We start from the raw sequence: 24896 nt of genomic DNA, 5'->3' as shown, positions 1-24896 counted from the left end.
TAATGGCCATTCGGCCTAATGGCCTTCGGCCTAATGACCCAGCATCGTTTTGGACGACCGCACGGAAGCGCAGCATATGCGGTGGTAAGAAAGGAAATTCCGCGGAATTTTAGCATGGCGAAATCTAATTTCTTGATTTCGTTTCGATTCCTAAAATTACAAAAAATTCGCTAGAAAAACTACCCTTAAACGAAATTTGACGGAATTCCGCGGAATTTCGAAACAAATTTAAACTCGTACGGTCGTGTATTATCAAAATTTTTGGCTGCGCCGCTGAACAAAATATGTGTTCAAAACTTTATGTTATACATTTTTTTCTATTAACCATTACTACCAGGCTTCGGAATTCTCACTCATTAGCATAAGCATTAGCATTGAGCATTTCGCACAAATTCGTAGGTGGTACAAGCCTGGACTATTGTATGAGAGTAGAATCACTTTCATCCGTTACCACAGATATCGATTTGGGATTAATCATTATCTCTTAGATAATGAGCAATGCACTTTCCAATAGTCGAGATATGTTCTGGCCACGTTTTTGCGTATGCTGAGGAAGAGGAACGATAGTTAGTTGGACACCTACTTAAGAAAGATGCAGAGAACTCTACGATCTCTCATAGGTGCCACAGGAGGTTTTGGGATTGTGTGGAAGGTTATAACAGTAGGAATCGTTTTGGTAGAACGTGAAACACAGAAAGAACTAAGATAGAAATACAAAGTAGGAATTCTCACTCATATGAATAAAAACCTGCGATTAATCCATTAAGCGGAGTGTGATTTTTCATGGTCCCCTGTGAGGAAGTATTCTCACACAACATTTTTTATCCGGATATAATGGCGGGAGATAAATTCGGCTCGCCGGATAATTTAATTATAATCCACAAATTTTCCTTCTCGTTGCCTCACCAGATAAATTTTACAAGCATATTTACAAAAATTTAGGACCGCTACGGGATTCGAATCCAAAACAGTTTTAAAATATTTAGAGCGCCCACTATAATCACGCCACCACATGATTTGATTGAAAGCGAAGGAAAAAACTGCTGTATTGAACCTTCTATCGCTTGTGCCGGAGTTTATCGCACCGTAATTTATCCGGATAAAATGCATGGTGGAGTGATCAGTTGTCGCGTGAGTGAGTGAGAAATCCGTACCCTGCTTACTACATAATCTTATTCTTAGTCGACAAATACGTAATAAATTCTCTTCTATAAAACGTCTTCAGTATTTTGTTAGAAATGTCTAACAGAAAACGAAAAGTATCTTTAAGTATTCTATCATATGTTTTCAAAAAGTGTCCGACTCAATATTTAAGACGTCAGACTCAGAGTGTAAATGTAATTGGATATGAATCAGATCAGTATGACTTTGTCAAAAAGGTAAAGCCATGGTGCACACTCCTTGTGAAGTTTATTTAGAGCGCCTCTTCACATTGATTTTGCGTTGAATTTATTTGAAACATGGTTTTCGCTTTTGAGTTTACAAAATAACTTTGTTCACAATAAACATTTAGTCGCTTACGAAGGTGGCTTCCCGACCAGTAGATAGTAACAGATTTATATCAGACCTTGTTATTCTGTTACAGCAGCTTTTTATAACAGCGGTTGTTATAAAACATGTACCATTAGTAGTTAAAATAACAAAAATTGTAACAAAATCTCTTCTAGTTTTAACAAAAATATTACTAAATATGTTATTGCAAGTTTTGTTATTAGTAACACATATTGATATAATTGTGATAAAATTTTGTTATGACTAACTAGTCGGGTTCACTTGAATTACGTGTTCAACTAACCAACGATTTCTTTCCCGTGGCGCTCACGGAGATGCAGAGCGTCCCTCGGTCTCTTATAACAGTGAGTGTTAAACTAATTTTTCTCTCCTAATAGCAGTTCGTCGAGCTGATTGTATATAAGACTGTGGGATTTTGAGCCTCATATAAAAATGTCGAATTTGGAAGGAATTGATAGCCTTTTGGTGCAACGTTTTGTATGAGAAAGGAAACATTTTTTTCTTTTTTGTCTTTATTTAGGAGACTTTCAGCCCGAGGCTGGCTCATCTCCGCTGAAAGGAAACATTATTTCTTCATACCTGGCAAACTGCTGCTATAAAAATTTTGCGATCACATTTCTAACATACAATCTGAAATACATATCTTTGTGCATTTTAGAAAGATGCAGAGGATTATTCTAGTGAGCAAATGTATGCTATTAACAACTCTCTAACTGCGTTTACGCCTGGCAGAGGTGGATATATAAATGAGTACCCCACTAGATAAAAAACAAAATCTTTGCATTCATTTTCTAGTTTTGGTTAGCTCAATACCATAAAACCACGCTGATAAGACAATATGAAGTATGCTTCAGCACATTACATAACTCTTAAGTTAAACAAGGATTTTTACAGAATTTGAATCCAGAAACAAAAAAAATCACAATTTTTATATTTTTATATACTCTTAACTGAACTGATATAAAATTGATCAGATTCGGGGCCACACACTCCACGTTAATGGGGTATTACCTTATCGCCAACGGTATATAAACGGGAATGCGGCAATTTATTACAGACTGCTTCTTCTGTTACTATAACTCTATTGGTCGCAAAGAAGTTGTTTGACCTCAAAAAAATGAAATCAAAATTACGCGGAAAAAAAATAAAATTTCGTTTCGTTTCGTAAAATTTCAAATTAAATGGACCTTCATTTCGTATCGTTTCGAAGTCTCGAAAGTAAATCTATGTTCGTTTCGTTCAACATTGACATTTTAAATTTCGTTTCGTTTCGTCAGAAAAAAGTGTGTTATCGCATACCCTTACTCTGTGCTCATTTGCTCGATAGCTACAGCAAACTATTGAAGAACGCGCTTTTTTCGATCGCGCGCGAGATGCGCATGAGCCACCGAACGCAAGATAGATATTTTATTTCGTTCCCGACGACTAAAACACGCACTGCACTTACTTGTTCGATGGCTACTCTTATTACCGGCCGCGCAATGCAGAACACAATATTTCGGCCGATCGCGCGATCGTTCTGCTGTCCGAAACAAGAGAAATCACGCACTGAACTCGAAAAAACGAATTAAAAAATTAAGGAATAGAAAGAAAGAAAGAAGTTGTAAGAAAAGGTAAAAACAAATAATTTTGGATTGATGATTGATGAAAAAAAAATTGAAAGACCTTATAAAGATCACTTTGAAGAATGTTCTTTTTCTAAATATTTGTAATAAAAAATGAAATTTTCAAACAATTCGTTGGACCAAACGATTTGTTACCTATTGATTAAGGATCAACTAATGTTCAGCCAACCTAAATTCGGCCAAATGACCCAATCCAAGGTGATTAAAAAATTAATTGGAAAATTTTCCACTTTTATCAATTCCTTTCCAACCATCAAATCCATTCAAAAGCTTTTAAAAATTTGGGATTCAATCGAAGTATTAGCCCATGCTTTATGCTTCGTAAAAAAAACAATTTAAATGCTATTCAAAGCAAATCTATTTGCCATTCAAATGTGATGCAGAATCAGATCGTTGTCAGGAAAATTCCACCAATTGGAATATTCGTGGAAGTTCCAAACCATCCATGATGTGGAAAAATACGGATTTTTTTTTAACTGCAATAAATTATTACTTATGGTTTAGAGTTGGTTGATAAGATTAAATTTGCCTTTTGGAATTCATTTCAATAACTTCGAATTGGTTTTGGATTTGTTGCAGAATCACGTGGGAGAAGAACTTCAACAATAATAGTGTAACCACTTAAAAATTCATTATAAGCTATACCAAAAGCAAAATAAATCTGATCAACCAACTCTAAGCTACAAGTTCTAACCATTTGTGGTTCAACAAAATTGTCTACCGTTCGTGGGAAAAGAATTTCAATTATTCACACACGCCGACAAAACATTGGCTTCGAACCGGTCTCCGTGATGATGTCCCCGGAGATGGAAGCGGCTTTGGCAAACCTTGTTTTTCTAGTTTCTAGCGGGCACTTTGACAAATTCTCACTCACATATGTAACTCATAAGTCATCTAACCGGTACGGTATTTTGCGCTGATTCACGCACAAATGTCGTCTATGGGTGTTGGACAATCTATAAGCAGAACAACATGCTCTGTGAAATCTGTATTGCTTTTGTTGTCAGTATCAGATTGAAAGAGGTAATATTACACGATGAATAAGTCGTGTTTAACGATCAATTTAAATCTCATTTATTCGATTTACGTCGAAGCAATTGATCAAGCGTCAACAATAAAACGAATAAGGATTATGTTTCGAAAAATTGTTACGAACGGCTAAATCTGCTTGACTGTGAAGTGGCCGCCCGTTTTCGCCATAATCTGTTGAAATTCGACAAGGTAAATATTGGCTCGTATGATTAGGTTGCAGTTCGGGTTGAATTCGATTTGCACAGCCGCTTATCAGCAGTGGACTTTATAAAAAAAAAACAATCTGCTGAATGGGGGAGAGGGTTTCGCCTACTACGGTGTGTTTGGTCTTCGTCAGTCACAATTTCTCAGAATCATGTTAGTATTTAGTCAGGGCTATCACCACCGATGTCAACGAAGTGCACTTCGATCGGTCGATTAGTGTAGTGTCAGAGTTCGCACTCGTGCATTTGTTATCACATTCGTGTGTACATTCGCGCCTCAGTAACACTTGTGATGGTTGCTTGGATCAAGGATTGACGATCCTCCAATGAACGATGTCACAAGAAGTCATGCATTATTATTGTTATCTGATTGTCATTATGTAATGATTTCTGACGCTACATATAGAAACAAATGCTGTAGAAAATATGAATTTCTGCTAAAACTTCTTTCGGAATAAGATTTTAGTGCCAAAAAATCACACACTGCGACACAGCTCGACAAAATCGTGAAGACAGACCGTAAAAAAATGAACATTGCTAATCGCACAAATGATCGCCAACTTCCCAATATACAATCTCAGTCTTTCTCAGTTTCAGCCGCAAGTCGCAATCAGACGTCGCGCGTCGGAGGGTCGTCGGCTGGCTGGTGCGGAGGTGTTTGCGCGTTAGCCATGTGGTGGGCATAACAAAAGCGTGAATGACTGATTATTTCTCACGTCTTCGCTGCCGCCCCGCCGCCAGTGTACAGAAACCGTCGAAGTACGAGACCCAGCCAGCAGCCAGCGTGGGTAATTTCTTTCGCTTCTTATGGCATGTCGTGAAGATATTTGCGAAGAATGTATATGTCGTGTAGCTTTATGAATAAGTTATAAGACGGGATTGTGTAGGGTAAGACGGTATAATGCGCCCCACCTGGCCAAAACGCCCCTCTTTGATTTCTAGAAAACTATAACTAACTAAGGGTCAGAATCAGTTGGTACCTATAAATATTTGTAAAACCATCGTACTATGTGAATGTGGAAGTATTTTTGTATTACATAATGAAAATATTAGCAAAATACGAAAAGTGACAGTTTTGATGTAACTTTTCATGTTTGTTTGCTCAACATTCTGGAGCGACGCTAGCATACTGTCCGCAAAACTTGCACGGGAACACTCAGTTGGGCAACAACATAACTTTTCTCAGTGGTTAATATGATATAAAATTGCTTCCATCTTCAAAAACGTAACGATTTTTGAAAATATGTTTTACTGACCAAAACGCCCCAGTGTAGGCAGGACGATATGCCCTTACCACCTGGACACAAGCGCGGTGTGCTCAGCAGCAGTTGCTTTCAAATTATATGTAAATTATTGAAATGTAAATAAAACCTGATTAAATGGACTAATGTTGGTTTTTTAATGTCAAGCACATAAGGGTTTGTAACCTTTTTATTATGGGATAAATAAAAAACTAATGAAGGGCTTTGAATATCTTTGGTTACGGTAGGGCGTTTTGCCCAGGCACTTTTTGAAATCCATTTTTTCACGACTTTGCAAAAAAGCATTATTACGTGTTATCTGTAATATTTTTATATGACTACTCACGGGCAATGCATTTGCGACTTCTTGCACTACCAAATAACACATAAATTGCGATGAAAAGTAAAAAGTTATCAAGGTTTTGCCTTAGGGGGGGCATATTATACCGTCTTACCCTATACTTCACCGAAAAGAGTATGAACAGAAGAAAAAAATCGTTGCATGCGACTTTTCTTCCATCTCACATTCGTTGTTTTTGTCAGCCATTACACTTACGTTAAGCGTACTTTAGTTACGTTTGCGTCGAACCTGACATTTTCCCATGGTAAAAGTGTCAAATTTGACGCAAATGTGCGCGAAATAGCGTTGTAGCTTCGTTAGCAGAATTTCATTACAATCTCTCAATAATTTAACAAGATGACATTGAGCCATTTGAGCCAAGCCTTTTCAATAAATCACGGGGAGTGATCGGTATCTGATTTAGTTATACATAAATCCATCAAAGGCCACATTGGTGGCGTTTACAAGGAGAAGAAATCATTCTTTTCCTACTTTAAAATTGAAAGGAGCAGATTTGAAATTTTTAAACTCATTCAAGCACCTTGGAGTTAGACTTGACAGTACGCTGAATTGGAACTTACATCTTGAGGAAGCATTGAGTAAGACTACAAATGCTTTATGGATAAGTAAGGCGACATTTGTTAAAAAGTTAGGACTAAAGCCAAAAATGATTCAATGGATTTAGTCTTATACTACAACGATTGTGAAACCCAGAATTTCATATGCCGCATTAATATGGTGGCCAAAAACAAAAGAAAGGGTAGTTCAGAAAAAAATGGAAAAACTTCAAAGCTTGGCTACTCTTTCAATAACTGGTGCAATGAGAAGCACGCCGAATAAAGCGCTAGACGCTTTGCTCCACGTGCTACCATTGGATCATTTTTTTCAGTTAGAAGAAGAGAAGAGTGCTTTGAAGATCAAAAGAGATTCAAACCTCTTCGAAGGTTACCTAAAAGGACATCTTAGTATTCTAAACAAAATAAATATCAACTCACTTATCACAAATAATGATGACTGGATGAGGAGAAGATGGGGCGAAATACATGGGCAAACGGTGGACCAAATCTTCGCTCAGGTCAGGATCAATTCTCGCTTAACTTTTCAAAAGGACCTAAATAACATTTTTTTCATGAAATTATTTGAATACTGCAATCAATAGCTTTCATGTTGTTCTGTTGATTGCGCTATTCAAATTAATTCATGAAAAAAATGTTAGTTAGGTCCTTTTGAAAAGTTAGGCGAGAATTGTATTTTACACCGATGGTTCAAAGCTGAACAATCAAGTTGGAGCAGGCGTGACTGGCCCAGGGATAAATATTTCGATTCCCATGGGCAAATGGCCAACTGTTTTCCAAGCTGAAGTTCAGGTTATTCTTGAATGCTCTAAATTATGCTTACGCAGAAATTATAGGCATTCAAATATTTGCATAATGTCTTACAGTCAAGCAGCATTGAATGCTTTGAAATCAGCAACATGCAGATCTAAACTCTTTTGGGAATGTGTTCAGTCACTCCAAACCTTGGGTAGTCATTAATTATTTTAGAGCGTCTTAGAGTCGATAACAAAACACTGAAGAAGTTTCCAAGTAGGAAACGAAATACGTATCTGTTTGTTGATACATAAAAAGTGAATAGTGGAAGTAAATGGAAGAATAATAGTCTTTTAACCCTGGGTAGTCGTAAGTGAACCTGTATTGAGTTCCTGGTCATTGTGGCATTGAAGGCAATGAACAAGCTGATATGCTTGCCAGACTTGGTTCATCTCGACAATTCATAGATCCCGAACCATTTTGTGGTGTATCTGCGTGTTCTCTTCGAATGAAATTCAAATCTTGTAAACATTCTAAAATTGAGGCAGTCAAAATTTTAGATCTTTCCAAAAAAGATCTAAACACATACACAGGTCTTATAACAGGCCATTACCCGAGCCGATATCACTTGAAGGTGTCAGGAAAACTTCAATATGATGTATGTCATTTCTGCGGCATACATGTAGAAGACTCGGAACATCTGTTATGCCATTGTCCGGCATAGTAAATGATGCGTCAACTTGACAAAGCTAGATCAAATGGGGCATATACTGTACCGCTCATAAAAAAATCTACTCCTCCGCTTAATCGCAACAGAAAATGAGCGCCAGATATTCGCCTAAAAAAAGCATACCACCAGAAAAAAGCTACTTTGATATTCTTGAAAATTCGGTCGACACGTGGTGGATTGTTACGATGAATGCTTTGATAGCACGTGTTCTTTGTACTGCGGATACATTCTTCACATCTGGTCGGGGTTCTGCCAAATCACACCAAGCGCCAATGAAAAATTTCCAATTTTTTGCCAAAGTTTTCTTGTAACAGATTCAAATATTCACAAATCGCATCGAACGCCATAACTGAGGATATCCTTCAACGAATGTACGCGTGGATTGACTTGAAAGACGGTTTGGCTGAACCCCGACCATCTATGAGAACCTTGGAAAATGATCACGAAAGTTGTCATTTTGTTGCAAGGCACAACATCACAATAGATCTAATAAATGGTCGCAGTGATTAAAATACCCAACAAGGGGAAAAACTGATTTAGTTTGAAATCATTTGATGATAACAATACAACGTTATGATCAATCATATGGAATACCATATCTAGTATATTTATGAAATATACTTCAATGCACACTCAGAAAAGTAGTAAGTTGTATCCCTTTTGTTAAACCATCTTACAGAAAATCATGGTTACGAACAAGGAGGGCAAACTTTTCAGGATTTTCTGAATCGTAGAAAACTAAACGAAAATACGGTATTAAAATTAGTTCATATTCTGAACCTACAACTAAAATTTAATGAATATCAAAGCATGGGTACATTTTTAATTTAAATACTGCCAGACAGTAGGAGTTATATTGTAATAGCACACACATGGGTAAAATCGCAAAACTTAATTAACATCTAGTTTGACTTAGGTTAAGCATTAGCCAAAAAGAAAGACTGTAATTCTTGAAAACAACCAAACATAGATTTAATTCGTCGGAATTTGGGTCTACGGGTAAACAACTAATAAGTTGTAGCTCAGAAAAAGTTTCTCCTGACAGTACATAAGGGCCCTCCTTAGCCGCGCGATAAGACGCGCGGCTACAAAGCAAGACCATGCTGAGGGTGGCTGGGTTCGATTCCCGGTGCCGGTCTAGGCAATTTTCGGATTGGAAATTGTCTCGACTTCCCTGGGCATAAAAGTATCATCGTGTTAGCCTCATGATATACGAATGCAAAAATGGTAACCTGGCTTAGAAACCTCGCAGTTAATAACTGTGGCAGTGCTTAATAAACACTAAGCTGCGAGGCGATTCTGTCCCAGTGTGGGGATGTAATGCCAGTAAGAAGAAGAAGATAGTACATAAAATCAGTTATGATTTAATAAAAAAAATTTAAATGGTTCCAAAAACGAACTCGTCGTCTTTGAATTTGAAATCCGACTAATTCGCTTGAAACGTCTTTCCTTCCAAGAATATCCTAGAAATACTAGTAATTTCTGGAAGAGATTCCTTGGAGAATCTTGAAATCCTGGATTGCATTTATAAAAAAAATCAGAAGGAAACCTCAGGCGATTTCTATGTTTACAAAAATAAACTTCCAGGCTCTAGCTGATTCTGGAGAGGAAAGTAGAATTTTATTTAAAGATTTTTGATGCCAAGAGAACATTCTTATATTTCAAGCAGTAGCCAAATAGGTAGAAACATTAACGCAATTTATGTGAATAATTCTAGAATTCCGATAAAAATAAAGGACTTTTCTAGTTTGTGTGTATTGTCCATAGATTTAGATATTAATGCTTACAAATTCGTGAGATAGAGAGCCGTTGAAAACAAATAGAGTTTTGAATTTAGGCAAAAGTTTTTGGACGTACATCCGATTTCGGGTATTGTTAGCTCAATACAAATAACATGAGTAGATCTTGCATCGTAAGTATTTTAAACTAACAATTTTCATTTTTTATGTACTAAAATATTACATTAAGATACACATTTTTCTTATATTTATGTTGTAAAAATATGTGGATTTTTCTCAAAATTGAGCCCACAAATTTCAATATTAATTATCTTAAAGATAAATCGTATAGCTCAAACCTTTGTAGGGGTATGTGGCGGGTGGCGGTAAACCGGTCATAAGTTTGGGTTCACTCACCGGATATGCGATTTAATTGAATTTTAGCTAAATATTGTCTAAAGCAGCGGTTCTCAACCTGGGGTACATGTACCCCTGGGGGTACCTTCGCTGGCCCTAGGGGGTACCTCGGACAAAAATGCGTAATTGTATTTTTTATTTCAAAAATTTATGTTGTATATAATATGCAATGCGATCCATAAATCCCAATTGAATCCTGCCTTCCATAATCAGCACAATGTATGAAGGGCTGCGAAACAAAAGATTAAACGAACAAAACGTCGAATGAATAAAATGATTTTTTTTTCACTAAAGCTCGTTTGCTTCGTTGCAAGAGGATTAGACACTTCTCGGAAGCCCTCTTCCAAGCAGCTCGAAGGCCTCCTTCCAAGAGGCTCGTAAGCCTCCATTCAGGAGGCTCGGAAGCCTCCTGGGCACTTCAGAAGCCTCCTTCAAGTGGTTAGGTTGCCTCCTTTCAAGAAGCTCAAAAGCCTCCTTCCAAGAGGCCCCTAAGCCTCTTTCCAAGAGGCTCGGAAGGATCCTTTCAAGAGGCTCGGAAGGCTCCTTTTAAAAGGCTCAGAAGTCGCTTTCAAGAGTCACAGAACCCTCTTTTCAAGAGGCTCAGAAGCCTCCTTTCTAGAGGCTCAGAAGCCTCCTTTCGAGAGGCTCGGAAGGCTCCTTTCGAGAGGCTCGGATGCCTCCTTTCAAGAGGCTCGTAAGCCTCCTTTAAAAAGGCTCGGAAGCCTCCTTTCAAGATTCTTTGAAGAGGCTCGGAAGCCTTATTTCAAGCGGCTCGGAAGCCTCCTTTCAAGAGGCTCAGAAGCCTTCTTTCAAGAGGCTCAGAAGCCGCATTTCAAGCAGCCCAGAAGCCTTTTTCTAAGAGGCTCGGAAGGCTCCTTTCGAGAGGCTCGTAAGCCTCCTTTCAAGTGGTTAGGTTACCTCCTTTCAAAATACACATTTTTACATAAAAATCGCGTAAACTCAATTTTCAGTTGCACTCAACGCAAAATCCTGTCCCATTATTTTCTATTAAAAACGATTAGTCGATAAGTAACTAATCGATAACTCTCGATTCTTGATTATTGAATCGATTAATCGTTAGGAATAAATCGATTTACATTTAATCTATTATCACAAGGATGAATTGATTAATAGAAGTGATGGATTAATTTGCGACATCTCTACTCACAATTGACCTTTCCCGTCAAAAAATTTTATTCGCTCAATCGATTTTTTGGCTTATTTATGGTCAACTTTCCCAAAGAATCCATATTTTTTTGAAGCCTCTAACTATTTTTAATATCGAGAACAAAAACCGAAAAAGTGCTGCACGTGTAAACCGGCCTGAAAAATTAACCCGATGTTCGTTCAAAATCGGCCCAATCTTAAAAAAAAATAGCACTGATTCGATTTTGGGAAGTCTATATAATAATTCGAAACTTGTAGCGGAAGGTGGGGAGACTTGATCACCCCCTGTTTTATCGAGAACTATAGAAGTTTTGTTCTAGCGTATTCGACAACCTTATTTATTCTGCAGGGCGGTTTGTATTCATAAACCTTCATAAAGATTTTTTTTATTGGCCACGCAAAATTTGAGCAACTTTTCATAACAATGACCAAATGCTTTCGTTTTTCCACAGCACAAAGCCATGACTGTACGCTTAATGATTTGTACTGATGAAAATGTCAACATTCCATCAATGTTCTAGGATATTTGGATTTGAAGTTATTTCCTCATTATGGGAACACTTGATCCCCCATTAGTCACCCATACAAAAATTTGGCGAAAAAATTTCAGCAATTCGAAAAATCCGCGTATTTTGAAGGAAAAATATTTAAAAAGTCTGAGGGCACCTTTCTAATTTTATCAAAGCAAGTTCTTGGAGAGGAATCAATTTCCCCCGAATATTTTAAGTTTATTTTGACAGCACTCCAAAAAATCGATTGTGTATCAATAACAACAATAATTTAAGGACTGTCATACATTAGTAAAGTCAAATACCATATTTCTTAGAGAGACTGTGTGGAAATCACGTGTGTTAATTTATTTTTGGCTGTGATACATCAGAAATCAGAAAAGGGGATCAAGTCTCCCCTACTATAGATATTTTTTTCAGCACCAAGTAAGTTGATTTATATTTGTGAAATAAATGCATGCAATCAAATATGATAGAAATAATGGGATCTATCCCCATTAATTGCTGTTTTGACTTCTTTAATTTTTCGCGATATATATCATGAAACCTAAAATCCTGTTCCTGAAACAGATTGCAGAGAACTCACGGATCTACACATAACTTTTTTTTAAGTGTTGGGTCCGATGTGTGATCTATGTGAATCAGAGGGATACTGTTTTTTTGGATATTGTTTTTATGTTTGGCCTTTGAAGCGCTTTAAAGGTTTTGACGATTATGCTCTAGCATTTTATTACCCATACTCTTTGTTTGGTATGTCCACCAGAGTAGTCAGTTCATTGGATACTATCTCGTCGATTTGATTGTTTTGTTAATGGATTATGCCAAGTGATTAAGAGGCGAATGTTGATTAAGTTCGAAACAAGTTGCTCTGATTTCCTTTGTTGTCGGCTAAGACGATGAGATCCAGCTTGTGTAAAGATTTTGAAATAAATGATGAAGGAGTGAGTTCAACAAGTGTTGTGGAATGATAACAATTTTGCGTGATGGGCCGCCAACACACAACAGATTTTTCCTCTATGTTGTTGGGACGCCCGCAAGAAGAATAGCGTTATTGTGGATCGGAATGATCTCATTTTTGTGTGGTGGGACGCCCGCACTCAATAGATTCTTCCTCTGCGTTGGTAGGACGCCCGCAAGTATAATGGTGTTACTGTGGATCACAATGATCACAATTATGCGTGGTGGGACACCCGCTCTCAATAGATTTTTCCTCTGCGTTGGTGAGGCGCACGCAAGAAGAACAGTGTTATTGTAGACCAGAATGATCAAAATTCTGCGTAGTGGAATATTCGCATGCAAGATTTCTATTCCTTCACGATAGTAGAACGCTCACAAGAAAAACGGTGTTATCGTGGATCTGAAAGGTCACAAGTGCTCAGAAAATTTGATTTCATTGACTGTAGTATGCACCCATGATTATAATCAGTTAATCGATAATATTCCGGTTACGGTTTCTAGTGTTTTGTTGCTGATTGTTTGACATTTACAGTAACACAGTGAAATAGATGTGTGTTAAAAAACATTTCTTTTGTAGTGAATTCAGAATTGATTGAACTTTCGTAAATTTCCATTTGGATGTTCATCCTTGAACTCTGATAAAAAAAAATATTTTTCGATGAAATATGGAGAAGCAAAAACCTTGGAATCCAGAATGAAGAGTATGATGTAACGGCACATATTATGTATGTTCTAATATGCATTGAGAATTGGAATGCCTTTGCAAAATCCAAATAAAGCAATATGAAATTTGGTCATTATTTCTCAAATCGCAGTATTATTCTTAAAACACTTCAACAATAAGATAGGAACACCAGAACACTGTGCTGCAAGGTGATAATGCCATGCCAATAAAGAAGATATTCATATAAATTCTGGATTTTTTTTCGCTTTTAGACAATTTCTGCATTTTGTTCAAGTAATTTTAATTTCAATTCTGCATCATCAAACCAATACTCCTGAATATTTAATAGCGCACAAATATAACAATAGAGGTATTCACTTAACGGCGTAGGTATCTGCAAATCTGTTTAGATAAATATTTCATAAGTGTTTTGATATAATATGTCTTTTGTGATTATGTATGAAACATTTCAACCATCAGGTACGTGACTGCTTACGCTGTTAAGTGAATACCCCTAATGTGAGTTTCTAATTATTTATTTCTTCTTCTTCTTCTTATTGACATTACATCCCCACACTGGGACAGAGCCGCCTCGCAGCTTAGTGTTCATTAAGCACTTCCACAGTTATTAACTGCGAGGTTTCTAAGCCAGGTTACCATTTTCGCATTCGTATATCATGAGGCTAACACGATGATATACTTTTTATGCCCAGGGAAGTCGAGATAATTTCCAATCCGAAAATTGCCTAGACTGGCACCGGGAATCGAACCCAGCCACCCTCAGCATGGTCTTGCTTTGTAGCCGCGCGTCTTACCGCACGGCTAAGGAGGGCCCCAATTATTTATTTAGTGAAACTAAAAAATAAAAATGGCATGCGCCGTTCTTGCAATCGCTTTGCCATTTATTCAGGTTATCGCTTTGCACACTAGCATGAATTTATTTCGAAAATAGCGGAATTATCAGACAATAATTCGACCGAGTTTGTCCGCTCGTTGTATAATAAATATTCTACTTAGTTAATCTTATTTTATAGTAGTTTTCCTCCTGAATAATTGAAAATCGTATTATGTATAATACTTTTATCCATTTCGACCAGAGTAGTGTTCATATCGAAGATTGATTAATCAGATCCATTCTTGAAACCATTTTGAATCATTAATAGAGTAAACATTGGTGTGAATTCGAATTCAACGAAAAACGAAAACCTCACTGGCACTCCAAAAACAATCGCTCTCAAACGACGAAATTAATTTTGTGTATACAAACAGTCGAGTTTACACACAAACGAATGTGTTATCGCAAGAAAACAGATGATCTCACGACGATAATCCCACTAAGAACAGACAGCTTCTAAATGAAAATAACCACAGTGTAAATGCAAACAAAATATTTATACTATTATCCGTTTCCTTTCGACGAAGCAAAGCACTGCAGAGCACATTAGCATCTCGCATCTGAAGACAGTAAAAAAACGCAGCTACTTCAGACTTACGACTTACGACGACGTTATCACAATCGTGGCTTGGGGTTTCAGTTGATCACGATTGTTAAACATTTCGTTTTTTCAGCACTTTTTCACTCACGCAGAATCGTCATTTCTCGCCATACAAAAGTTAGACAGCCGATCTCGCCGCCCAGTTCACAGTTCACCCAACGTTGGAATCCATCCAGCGATTGCTTCTCAACAACCGCGCAAAAACCTAATTTACATTTCTCCTTAGCGTACATATTATACTTTTTTTTTCGTTTCTTCTCGACGAGGCTTATCCACCTGAATCGACGAGCCGCCTCGAACGGAGATAATGTGGAATTATAATTCCAAAGCTAAACTGTTACAACAATATCACCGACGACTACGACGACGACAACTGCGAAACCGTTTGACGTCACAAACACTCCCCACTCTTGTCCCGCGCGCTTTATTTCACTGCTCCTCTGCCTGCGCAGTGCGCTTCACAACTTAACGGAAAGCCCATCGAAGTGGGAGGTATGCGGCATTTTGTGAAACTCCTAGGTTTAGGTCAGACTTAATAACAATTTTGTATGAGAACTTGGCCAAATTTTGATTTCGAAATTATGTAAGCAACGACTTGTATTAGCTTCCGTACGAAGTTAGATTCAAAACTCTCACTGTTAACACTAAGTCGTCATTACGATATCGAGTAATCTCATACCGCATACCAGCAATTCATATAGGGCTATTGTAGCTGTCGTCGTTGTTGTCGTTTTTGCTCTTGTAAAGCATTGTTTTCATTTTTTTGCAGCTTCACCCTTTGTAACTCACTTCAATATTTTTTTTGACAATTTCACTACGTTTCTCTCGCTTGAGTCGCGAACCGCAGAAAACGAGTATTTTTTAAACCTACGCACGACCGTCGATCAACCACTAAACCGCGTATACGTGGTGAAAGCGGTGGTATCGCGATGTACCTTTTTTCCCTTTTTTCCTTGACGATGATAATAATTAATCAACTTTTTCTCGCTGCCGTGATCGTCATTTGCAACCGTTCATAACCCGCGCACGAGTGAAATTTCCGTTTCCAGAACTATCGCCGCAACTGGCGCTGAAAACACGTTTGGCACGATCGACGTATGGAATTAGACTAACAGCACGATCGCCGGCGATCCACCGATCTAAGCAAGCACTGACTGCCGGTGAATAAATGCCGCGCACGAGCCGCAGCTTTGGCGTTGCGGTACCCTGGCGAGGCGCGCAGTGTAGGCCGTAGCGAGTGGCGCAGACTACTATTCGCGAACAACGATACCGCAAAACTGTGTGAGACACCGCCAGCAAATTGCTGAATCGCTCTGGAGAGCAGGCCTGTCGTAATCAGACAGTCGTGTATATAGAAGACAAGTAGCGGTGAAATCGGAGAGTATGACATTCTGCTGTATTTCCAGCAACCAACGGTCGAACAGGGTGGGTCAAAAGAAAAATTGGAAAAAATTAAGCATGATCATAAAAAAAAAACGTTTGTGAAATGAAGAGATATTGTTGAATCACTGAAATTTGAGTTTGAACATAGTAGTCGGAGGCATTGGATGTGTTTTTTTGCTGTGCTGTCGTTTTTTCATTAAATTTTAAAAGAACAAAAGTTTTGACATCCGATGTCAAGTATCGTGAAATGCAATGAAGCAATGGATTAATGTGACGTTTATCAAGAGACCCGACGACGATGTGGATCAAGAATGGGAGATTCATGCTACATCTTAGATAACGAAAACCTACAAAAACGAAGAATATCATAAAGGAAAGGATGGGGCAAGACAGAGTACGACGGTGGATTTCCATTATAATCAACAACGGATCCACAAGTTCTACCCACTGCTCTCCGAGAACTGGCATTTACCAGCTAAGTGATTTCTTTTATTTGATTTGTTTTTTAGTTGATTTTCTAATAGAATACTGGAAATGGGCCATTTTTAAACCCTCTACATTTCCTCATTTCAACACAATTATTATGGACGGAAGACTGAAAGTGTGCTCTTTCGGGGACATATAAAAGCAAAATGTTTACACATTTTTCCCGTTGCTATTCATATAAATTAATCATTTGAGGAACATAGTTTCACATAATATTTGTACCTCTTTGTGCGTGAAACCGTTATCCCACAAAAGGCCGGATTTTGGAGTAATAATTGAGTAGTTTATAGTCAAAAGAGAATACTTTAGTGTCTTCTTTGTGAAACCTTTTTATTGCAGTGTAGGGCATCGGAATGACCCGAGCAGCACAAGTGAGTCAAAAATGGTTGCAGCAACTTGATTGTAACCAAATCTGGTCGCATATGAGTTGCAGTAACCTACGTGGAACATGTGTGCTGCTAGGGAATGAATCACCCTACTTATCTATGTGTAAGGGGCCCTCCTTAGCCGTGCGGTAAGACGCGCGGCTACAAAGCAAGACCATGCTGAGGGTGGCTGGGTTCGATTCCCGGTGCCGGTCTAGACAATTTTCGGATTGGAAACTGTCCAGACTTCCCTGGGCATAAAAGTATCATCGTGCTAGCCTCATGATATACGAATGCAAAAATGGTAACCTGGCTTAGAAACCTCGCAGTTAATAACTGTGGAAGTGCTTAATGAACACTAAGCAGCGAGGCGGCTCTGTCCCAGTGTGGGGATGTAATGCCAATTAGAAGAAGAAGAAGATCTATGTGTAACGATCATGGCTATATAGGAATTTTAGAAAGATCTTGGCTCAAAGAAAAATTCGTTCTATTTTTCGCTGATGAATTTTAATGTTGAAGATATTTAAACATATTTTTACTCGACTGTGAAGACATTCGAAAATATCACCTGGCATCCTTAATATTGTATGGTGTTGCAACTGTTTCCGATTGTCTAACGAGAAACGAATACGAAAATGTTGAGGTCTATATAATTCATACATATCCAGCTTTTTACGCTAACCATAAATAAACTGTGGCTGAACTGTTTTGACACTTGCTGTGTACAGTTTTTATATCACAAATCTAGTTGGCCAAACAATTCCTGTCAAAAAATTAAAAAATGACTTTGTTTATTTTGTATTCCCGGATTGAAAATTTTCATGTTGGTTAGTTAGTTTAGAGCATATGTTTAATCCTTACTCATATTCTAGATTCGGCATCCTCTTTGCTTCTGGAACCCGCTTACCCTTTTTACGACAAAATGGCGAAACGAAGATAGAAGAAGATCAAACCCATGTATATGGAATTACGGATACAAAATCTACGCTTCGTAGGAAAATAGTTGACCCGAAACTCAAGAATTTACATTTCAATAATTGTTTTTATTTGTGTACCAATTATAATAGATGATGTTGAGTAGGGATATGGGTATGGATCAGCCAAGAAAAGATTGTTGGCCAGGTCAGACAAAATAGTTTTGCGTGCGATGAAAGCTTTTATTGTAAATCCGCAATTCTTAAATGGGGGTGGGGGTACGACACTTAGATCAGATCAAGCATGAAAGCGAAGCTTTCTGGAGAGAAAATCAAGGTGAAATGAGATACTAATCTACGCGTCTAAATTGTGCTTCCCGCTGGTCCCATTTACCGGAAAATAGATCACTGAAGCATCCGAACACTATGGCACCCCTGGATGGATTCCGAAGCTCTACGACTTGAACGCGTATGTTTTGTCACCGCTCCAGTTACTAGAAGCTAGACTTTTCAAACGAACATTGTATCCGAGTCGTATTGTGTGCGGAAAGGGCTATCAAGTTTAGTATGGTTTTAACCTGGTATCAAAATCGATTTATTAACAGCCGCCATAACCGAGCGTAGCACAACTGTATATCAATGGACATTACCTCTCGGATAAATGATTGATCATGAGATTTAACTCCATTAACATTCGGGGGAGAGAAAATTCATGATGTAAGTAAAATTACTACGACATTAAGTATTTAGCACTTCTTTGTGGGCGGTTTTCAAACGAGTTTACTAATCCATCATGCAGTGAATAATACGCGCCATTAAGCTTGAGCTTGAGCTTGGTTGACTGCTCGTAGTTGCTACTCCATTATGACCAGATCAGCTGTTCTTACACAGAGAACCAACAGATGTTTGCTTGGGACTAGCACTCATCTTCAATGTACAAGTACTGGTGATCTCATTTGTTAGGCCATACTGGCACCTGCCACGTCAGAATGTAAGTCAATATAGGAAAAGGGGAGGAATTGATGATGCAATCACTCGCCCACTGCAAGCCGAATATACCTCTGCACTTGCCACGAGTTCATGCGGAATTTGTTGGAATTTCTGGGTTAGGTTGGAGAGGCAGAGGTCCGTCTTGGTTAACGAGTTGCCAATGTGATAGATAGGAGAAGGTAACTGATGGAATTTCTAATTGGATGTAGGAAACGAGCTCTATAGTTCATTTCCAATTCTATCAGATTACTGATAGAATACTCAAGTTGAAGGTATAGGAATAGTAATGGAAACGGTATGGAAGTCCATTTCCAGTTCTAGCGATTGCTAGAACATGAGAAATAAAGAGAAAGATACAGAGTAGGAGAATGGAACGGACCTGGGATTGAACCCACGACCTCCTGCGTATGAGGCAGAAGCAGTAGCCATATGACTACCAAGCCCGCTCAGCAGTGAATAATACGCGCCATTAAAAAGAAAAAGCTTGTTTGCCTAAGTTTGCCTGAAATAGAAGAAAAAATAATGATTTTCAATAGAATCCACAGGAATCCACCATTAACTTTGTTTGAAACCTGGACAGTTTTGACAATCAATGCTTCCAACGGATCTATGGTTACCTGATGGCTACTAGATCAGCGCCATAAAATCTGTACACAGCAAGTGTCAAAAACACTACCATAGTTGATCTGAATCTATAATAAAAACCTGGATATTTTTTGACGACTTTGATATTTATATGACTGCCGATTCTGTTTTTTTTCTTCTGCAGAGTCATAAGCCATGATTACACGTATTTTTTTTTTGTTTGGTATTATACACACTCAGTTTTTAATTCTGCAGCTCGGCAAAAATCCGCACAGCCGTCTGCCCAGCAAAATAAAAACTGATATCCCGGCAAAAATGACGTTTGTTAGCTGATTTTCGGCAAATTATTTGCTGATTTTCAGCAACTTTGACAGAAATCTCGGCAAAAAACATGTTTGCTGGGGCACGGCTGTGCGAAACTCGGTAAAAGTTCAACATTTTGCTGAGATCCCGGTAAAAAAAATTAAGTGTGTACATTTAATATCTTACCAGAATTCTCAGTGTAAGTCAATAAATGGATGATAGCCACATTTGCCTTTCATTCTTCGAGATGATCTTGTATATTGGATACGTGTATTTTTTTTTTTGTAGGATTGTACAAATTATCTAAGTTCCTATAAGTGTTCCCCGCGTTTCGTTCGTACTCCGAGATCGAAATATTCAAGTACCGTCATCTGGGGGGAAAATGATCACTTTTAAGACAAAACATGCAATAACAATGTGTGTTTAAATTTTAATTTTAATAAATTAAATTATCACAAATTTTTTGAGTTATCTGGTTTGGAGTGAAGTTGATCAATTCAACTCTACTAAAATCATTATGACCTAGCCGTCAAGATACACTAGATTATTTGAATAAATTATAGATAGTGGAATATATAGATGAGCGAAGATAAATCCACTGTCTCCAAACGAACTGTCAAACGTGTCTCCAAACGAGCATGACGTCACGATTTCAATGGAAACGTTAAGGGCTGTGACGTCATATGCGCGTGTGCACGGGCAAAAAAATCGACTCAGCCATGCTTTCGCTCATCTATAGATTCTACTATCTATAGAATAAATGTAGAATTTTCCACGTAAAGAAGTCTACGAAGTCAATATTTGAAACGAAAATAGCGTCATTTATGACTATCTCTGTCTTTCTTTCACGAACTACACTTTCATGATTATAATCGAAAAACTCGGATTTTCTACCTAGCTCTAACATTATTTAAACAGATTATAATTTTTGATCTACTAGACCACCATTTCATGAAAAAAATAGCGACTTTTGACTGACACATCAAATGATCATCTTCGCCCCAATGATCATCTTCCCCCCATATGACGGTACTGAAATGCAAATGGTTCGTGTTAATATGCAAAAACCGTCCGAGGTCCGAAAGGCAAATTTTCTGACGTTCGAAATCAAATTTTTTTTCGAGCATCGTGAAATAATTGTTCTAGTATAGATTTAATTATCGCTAAGATATTGATAATTTTTCCTTGCGTTAGATGAATATAATTATATTTATTTGTTTTAAAACAATCACGATAACTGATTATCGCGGACACTTAAGATTAATTAGCAATAGCGCTACCGGAGCGATTGATTGTCTGCCCTTACGTTGGGTGAACAAGAACCAACAAAATACGTTGTAACCGATCTATACTTTGTTCTCGCGTCAACATTAACATGCTAGTTACTTGGATTACATCACTTACCAAGGTGAATCCTGATCTAAGTAGTGACACTTCCTTTCCCTACTTACAATACTCCTTCCCGTAACAACCGTAGAGATGCAGACGATTCGTCGGTCTCTAAAACAACGGTTGTTACACTAACATTCCTTCCCTTCCCTAGATGATCGTAAGGACGTGGCCGGCGCCGTTATTGACCCATTAAAAGTTGAGCTTTCGGAACGTGCACATTGAGGATGGAGTTCTAATCCCAAGTCCCATCTGTTGGTTCCCTGTGCAATTCCGCTAGTTCAGGTCAATCACGGAGTAGCAACTACGAATTGTACGGTCATCTCATGCTCATGCTCATGAAGAGATATTGTTGAATCACTGAAATTTGATTTCAACTCAAATAGGACTCAAATGGCCTACATAGAAATTGATGCCACGAATTGATTCAAAATTCAAACGACAAACTGGAACCGATGCGAAATAGTGCGACTTCATTCACACTCCTCCTTGTAACCTTACCATCCACGAGCATTTATGTTCTATCTAGGGTTACTTCTTCTGGACTTCATCTCATATACCTCTGATGTTTATCCCATGAATAACAAGGCAATGCAAAGCAATTTGATTTGTTATTGATATGTTGGTCATTTGTGCCAGGGATTCCGGGTTTCCGCAACCTGGTCCGTGGCCATCGCACGGCCAGTTCTATCCTTCAAACAAATTGTGGCATTTTTTGGCTTACTTGCAGTCTGGCTTTATGTAATCTTGCGGTTTTTGTGATGAAATGTATCTCAAGCTTTCGGGACGTTTATCATTGACTGTCTGTTACTGATTTGTATGTATATGGCCAAGTAAGAAACATCAAGTGCATTAGCTAGAGCATTGCCATCGTTTCCCTCGGACTGGGAGAATAAGGCCAGTGACGGGAAATGCCAAAAAAAGTCGTGAGGTTGCTCTTACGAATTTGCTAATAACTAAATAATTTCTTCAAAAGTTATTTACAATTTAGATTATTTGATTAACATTTAAAGCTAACAGGATCCTAGAGTTTTGTCAAATAGATTACTCTTCTGAATACAAAGTGTGGGGCACGAGAACGAAATTATAAAAATGTCATGACAACAATGTCATTTGGCACTAATTCGGCACTCACGCCGCCAATTTCAGATACAAAGCAATGTCATATTAGTAAAAGTTTTAGAATCCTTTAAGGGCTACACTGCCGTTATACGCATAACTGTCCCATGTACATAGGAAATCCCAGCAAACATGGGACAAATATGCGTATGACGGCAGTACATGTTTATATAACTTTGAACAAATTGAAAAAAAAAACTGATTTGCTCATTAGTTCCATGGCAATAACTTTCTCTCTCGGTTGGAAATGGGACTCAATTCAGAGCTGCGTATTATGTCTATAGGAGTTTTTTGGTGCGATAAGTGGAAACATAATTCAATATTGTGTTTTTTTATGATATTTGTACCTTTCGGCTATTAACTTCCTTCTTTCTTTATATTACATTTATTCAAAATAAGTTATCTTCTTATATATAAAAATGAAATGGTCTGTGTTCGTATCCGCATAACTCGAAAACGGCTGGATGGATTTTCTTCATTTCTTCAGCTGAAACGTTCAACATAGTTTCCGACGGGTTTATATGATATTTCCTCATGCGGAAATCATTAGTAGGATTGAGTATATCGTGAAAAGCTAAAATGAGGATTCGTATGGAAAATTAGCATCGGCAGTTCACAACACGCATTTTCGCCTACTATGCAGGACAACGTCTGCCGGGTCGACTAGTTCAAAATAAAATTACATATGTGGAAATTTTGGCTATCTCAGTCTTAAAAAACCATTAAACGATTAGCGTTTTACTCTGCCCGACGTTTTGGCCATTGGATGTGGCCTTTTTCAATGGAAAAACCATATTTTTTGAGAGAATGTTTTGTTACAATGTTGCACAGTTTCAGTTACTTAATCTAATCTTACTTGGTCAATCGTTTTCGTCCTAATTTACATGTCGTTCTGGGTGTCGTATGGTCATAGTTTTGGCTTCTAAATGTGTCAAATATTAGTATTTAGTTAATGTACATTGTTTTATGAGTAAATTCTTACTTTTGCGGTGGTTTTGTTTTACAATTTGATATTTTATCAACGGTCACAGTGCTCGACATATCAACGACTGTTTTGAAAATGGTGAATTTATGTTCATTAGTTTTTTCCCGGATTCAAACTCTGTGTGTTGCTAACCTCATCTGTTCGTCTGTGCTTTCTACTCTTATAGTTTTTGATAGTGTGTAGTATGCCAGCATATGTTGTGTTGAGATTGTCAACAGTATGCGAGAATGGTCTAGTATGCTTGTTTTAGTTAAGTCAAATTCATGGTCTTGGTCAATAATGTGTTTCATCAGTGCTGTTGTTTCTCTTAGTCTAGCTATCTCATTATTTGTCTGTGTTGTGTTTACTTCTACGAGCTTTTGGTGTTAGAAGCCAAAACTATGACCATACGACACCCAGAACGACATGTAAATTAGGACGAAATCGATTGACCAAGTAAGATTAGATTAAGTAACTGAAACTGTGCAACATTGTAACAAAACATTCTCTCAAAAATTATAGTTTTTCCCTTGAAAAAGGCCACATTCAATGGCCGAAACGTTGGGCAGAGTAAAACGCTAATCGTTTAATGGTTTTTTAAGACTGAGATTGCCAAAATTTCCACATAAAAACTATTTCCAGTCGTTTCCAATACCATAAAATTACATATTTTGTTGTTTTTCTAAGTAAAAAATGGTTCCCATTGGTGTTCAGTACCAGTAATTCCGGTATTTTCGATACAGGTACTAAATGCACCACAACCTTAGTCATTAGGCCATTAGGGTCATCAGGCCGAATAACAAGTAAGATGTAAGATGTTGTTAGGGCCCCCTTAGCCGTGCGGTAAGACGCGCGGCTACAAAGCAAGACCATGCTGAGGGTGGTTGAGTTCGATTCCCGGTGCCGGTCTAGGCAATTTTCGGATTGGAAATTGTTTCGACTTCCTAGGGCATAAAAGTATCATCGTGTTAGTCTCATGATATACGAATGCAAAAATGGTAACCTGGCTTAGAAACCTCGCAGTTAATAACTGTGGAAGTGCTCAATGAACACTAAGCTGCGAGGCGGCTCTGTCCCAGTGTGGGGATGTAATGCCAATAAGAAGAAGAAGATGTTGTTAGAATTGTGAATTGAGAAGTGTGAAGTGAGAAGTAGGAGGTAAGAAGCAAGTAGTGAGTAGTGCGAGAAGCTAGAAGTTAGAAGTGGGAAGTAAGGAGTGAGAAGTGAGAAATGAAGTAAGTTAGATGTGAGGGTGATAGTAAGAAGTTAAAGGTGAGAAGTGTGTAGAGACATATAAGAAATATGAAACGTGAGAGGAAAAAAAGGGAGAAAGAGAGAGAAAATGAAAAGAAAGATGTAAAAAATGAGATGACACATGATCGAAAAAAGAAGGAAATAGGAAGAAGGAGGAAAGAAAAAGGGAAGAAGAAGGAGGAATAAGAAAGATGGAAGAAGGAAAAGCAAAAAAAAAACCAGA

At 37.9% G+C, this 24896-nt stretch overlaps 1 protein-coding gene across 6 annotated transcripts in view; it reads right to left on the bottom strand.

Moving 5' to 3' along the window:
- LOC134223167 (inositol-trisphosphate 3-kinase A) overlaps positions 1-24896 on the bottom strand; it is a 456141-nt gene that overhangs the window by 84420 nt on the left and 346825 nt on the right. The window contains exon 1 of one of the 6 annotated variants that reach the window (XM_062702307.1): positions 15711-16205. The exons of 1 other annotated variant lie outside the window; for it this stretch is intronic. The gene's annotated coding sequence lies outside the window, so the exon portion shown is untranslated. Of the gene's footprint in view, positions 1-15152; positions 15215-15710; positions 16206-24896 lie in introns of those variants that run through there. 4 more of the 6 variants (XM_062702311.1, XM_062702308.1, XM_062702310.1 and 1 more) reach the window with 4 other exon arrangements.

This window comes from Armigeres subalbatus, chromosome 3 (genome assembly GCF_024139115.2).
Source record: "Armigeres subalbatus isolate Guangzhou_Male chromosome 3, GZ_Asu_2, whole genome shotgun sequence".
Classification (NCBI taxonomy): domain Eukaryota; kingdom Metazoa; phylum Arthropoda; class Insecta; order Diptera; family Culicidae; genus Armigeres; species Armigeres subalbatus.
The sequence above is the reverse complement of the archived record's forward strand: the minus strand, read 5'-3'. Positions and strand labels throughout refer to the sequence as shown.